The sequence below is a fragment of the Octodon degus genome, unplaced genomic scaffold (genome assembly GCF_000260255.1).
Source record: "Octodon degus isolate 3935 unplaced genomic scaffold, OctDeg1.0 scaffold00328, whole genome shotgun sequence".
NCBI classification, from domain to species: Eukaryota; Metazoa; Chordata; class Mammalia; order Rodentia; family Octodontidae; genus Octodon; species Octodon degus.
The window spans coordinates 208,757-212,758 of NW_004524904.1; the positions used below are offsets into that span (position 1 = coordinate 208,757).

The following is a 4,002-nucleotide window of genomic DNA, read 5'->3' on the forward strand; positions in this document are numbered from 1 at the left end:
TTTTTTTTTTTTTTTTTTTTACCAGAGATCAAATTCAAGACCTTGTGCCTGACCCAGGATTTCTGTGAAAAGACACATGTCTTACATTTAGAAATATGCCAGGAATATCAATAAGGCATCATTTTATAGCCATCATGCTAACAAAAGTGAAGAAGTCTAAGAGTTAACACTAGAAGTGAGGCAGAGAAAAGGGTACACCCACACATTACTAGTGAAGATGTGACGACTTTTAGGAAAGCACTGTGGCAGTTTTCAGATGTAATATTTCTTGTGTAGAACTAAATGTACCAATATACAAAGTCATGTTTCAGCACGTCAATTGCAGCATTATTTAGAATGGTAAATGAAAGAGGAAGGCCTAATGGCAGGAGAATGACTGAGTATACCGGGAAATATTACACAACCAGTCATTATTGTTGAATAATATATAGATCTGAATAGGAATTATGAAGACACAGATGTTCTTCACCTTCTGATGGGGTTGTACTCCTATTAACCCATCATAGGCTGAAAATATTATAAGCAGGTGATACATTTAACATAGCTGGCCGACTGAACACCTTAGCTCAGCAGCACAGTACGTTGTCTGGTTGTCTCCCCTTGTGACCGTGTAGTGGACCAGAAGCTGTAGCTCCCTGCTGCTGCTCAGTATCGCCAAAGTATGATACTGTGTATCAGTAGCCTGGACAAAGACCAGAAATTCAAGGTATGATTTCTTCTGAACACATATGGCTTTCATAACTCTTTAAAAAAACCTCTCATAGTGCATCATTGTGAGTGAGGACCTTCTGCAGAGATAAATATGAAGAAAAATAAGGAATGAAGGCCAGTGAGATAGCTCAGCGGCAGGCACAGAGGACCAAGGTTGGATCCCTGGCACCACATGCTGACCAGCCCCACCCTCAGGGCAGGCTGAGCCAGCAAAAAATAAAATAAAGAATGAGACATTGTGGCTCAAGGCAGTGGCAGCTGATCTACAAGGAGGGAATCGGGAAATAGATGAACACAAAAATAAACTCAAAAGGTACTAAGCACATGTGATTCTGAGTATGCATTTTGGTAGACTATCTGTATAAAATCTATAAATAATAATATAAAGGGGTCAGGGAGATGGGTCAGTGGAATAAGTGCTTCTCTGGCAAGTGCAAGGGCCTGAGTTCAATCCCCGGTTCTGCAAAAAAATAAATAAATAAATAATAATAATAATAATAATAATAATTAAAAAGTTTATATCTTTGTAAAATACTCCTGGGTTCCTCAGCCATACAAGTACCACAAGGGCCAGGCCAGCCTCGTATTTGGAGGTTAGAGGGGACACTCCCAGGGGGAAACCCATTGCAGGCCTCTGGGGAGATGTGCACACATACTGGGCTGCCATCTGGTCTGGAGAAAACCTAGTATGTTGGATATCCTGGTATCAGCTGGGCCAATGCCCTGCCCAAGCCAGAAACCGTGTATCTACAGGAGCTGGAGGATGTGATAAGAGAGGAGCTAATCTCCTCCATCTCCCTGGTCCAGCGTGGGTGCTGAGGGATGCTGGATTTCCTGACATGACACCTCACACATGTTGGTAACTGCGGGTCACTTGGGCTCAGTCTCTCCATCCATTAAATGAAAGGATAAAGTTATCTGCCTGTAAACCTATACCTGGATTCACCATGCTGTGCATACTTAAGGCACAAACCACACAGATGCTGCCAACATTTTCTATCAGATATGCTCACAGTGAAATTTTAGTCTTTTAGTCAGTGTTGTTTTTCTGCAGGACACTGTTTGTGGTTTGGGTGACTGTTCCGGGTCACCCAAAAGTTCAGAGGTGGGTCCTGGTTGGAAGGGGTAGACCACTGGGGGATGTGACCCGGAAGGGTGTATTCTCATCACAGATCCTCCCTTCTCTCTGCTTTCTGCGGTAAATAACTTTCCTCTCCCACGATGTTTTACTGTGTTACTTTTGCCTTGGAAGGCCAGCTGACCAAGACCTGAACTCACTGAAATTGTGAGCCAAACGAAACTTCTCCTTCTTTAAGTTGTGGTTGTCAGGAATTCTGTCCCAGTGGCAGGAAAGAGACTAATAAGAGAAAATTGGTACCAGATGTAGGGCAACTGCAGTGACTATACCTGACCATGTGGTTTAGGAGCCTTTGGAACTGGTCTTTGGGAGGAGTCTGGAAAGGTTTGAAGATGTTGAGTAGGGAAGCCTTAGTAAAGAAACCAGAGTAAACAAGATTGAGGGGAGATTCTAGGCAGAGCTCAGAAGGCCAAAATGGTATTATCAGTGTAGACAGTAAAGACCAGGCTTAGTGATTTTCAGCTGGGAACAAGAACTTCATAGTAGTTTGACTAGAGGCCATGTGTGCTACACCCTGGCAGAAAAGTTGTCCTCTTTTTGTCTACACTCTGAGACTTTGCAGGAGACAGATTAACTGCAGGGGTCTAATTGATCTGATAAAATTTCAAAGCAGTCTGATATTTAGATTGTGGCAGGGAACTGCTAGTTTCTTTTAGCCTTATCTATGGTGAGAAGCTGGTTTTAAAAAGCAGATGTAAAAAGTTTTCAGTATCACCAAAAAAGAAGCATCTTCAAATCTGGGGCAAACAAAAGGATAGTTGCTGAAAAGACTAGCACTTTAAAAACCCAGCTACTCTGTATAGGTACAAAAAGAAAGATGCCTTGATGGGCACCCCAGGAATCAGCAAGACTCCATCCATAACAGGGTCAAAGGCAAAAAATTTTAAATCTTTCCTTTGAAAAGAAAGTGCCTAGGACACCTGTGGAGCCACTGAGGGACATGTATCAGGGTTCAGCCATTCAGGAACTCAGAGACCACTGCAGTCATAGTTGAAGGGGGCACAGCTACTGCTCAAGCTAGCAGCCCACCTTGCCCTCAGCTGTGTGGTACTGGTTTTTTAGCCTTGTAGAATGCAAGAGTTATTGAGTCAGGGAGGCTTATACCCCAATTTCTGAAGAAGGCCTGAAAGGCCAGGCAAAAATAGGTGACAGGGTTACAGTCTCTACCACATACTCCAAGAGGATGATATATGAAGCTGTGACAGTGAAACCAGAAATGCAATGAAGACTGTGAAGCTAAAGATGCCATGAATGTGCATTATCCAGTAAAGAAAGCCAAAAGCAGCAAGTAGAACCAGCCCAAGAGAAAGGCCGTATGGCAGCAACGTCGTAGGAGTTGGGCTGCCCAAGTCCTTCGAAGCTTACATCTCAGCACAATCTACAGTGCGTGCTGGACGTGCAGCAATAAGACTTAATGCTTGACCTGCTTGATTTCAGTTTTGGTCGATTTCTCTGTGTTGCTCTATTCATCCCTTTTGGAATGGGAATTTTTTTTTTCAGTTTTCATGAAGGCTCACAGTTAAGAGTTTGCCTTCAGTATCAGAAGAGTCTTTGGACTTGGACTTTTCAGAAATGCTGGGAATGATAAAACTTCGGCAACTCATAGAAATGGACTAAATGCATTTTGCACAGTGAGCTGGAAACAAGCTTCTTGGGGGTCAGGGATTGAATATTATGGCTTAGATTTAACATGTTTCCCAAAAGTCTCACATTTGGAGGTGGGAACCTGCTCAGAATATGTGAGTCATGGGGACATGACTTTGGAGCACGTATTCTTTCTCCAGGATCCCTTCTTCTCTGCTTCCCGGCTACCACTTCTGCCCTGGAGCCAGACAACCATGGATGGAAACCATTTAAACTGTAAGCCAAAATAAATTTCTCCATCTCTAAATTGCGGTTGTTTGGAATTTTGTCCCAGTGACAGAAAGTGGCTAAGACTGAGATTCTATTATTTAATACAGTGGATAGTATAAGCTGGAAGAATCCTTTAAGGGATTTCTTTATACAAAAATAAATTTGAAAAAAGAATAAAAGATCCTATCTGAAAACATCATATCATAGGGATATATGTGTGCCTATGTTTATAGCAGCACAATTTGTGATAGCCAAATCTTGAAAACAACCAAGATGCCCATCACCTGAGGAATGGTTGA

At 42.5% G+C, this 4,002-nt stretch overlaps 1 protein-coding gene across 1 annotated transcript in view; it reads right to left on the reverse strand.

The window, feature by feature from the left end:
• Zbed3 (zinc finger BED-type containing 3) overlaps positions 1-4,002 on the reverse strand; it is a 17,291-nt gene that overhangs the window by 8,457 nt on the left and 4,832 nt on the right. The gene's annotated exons all lie outside the window — the stretch shown is intronic.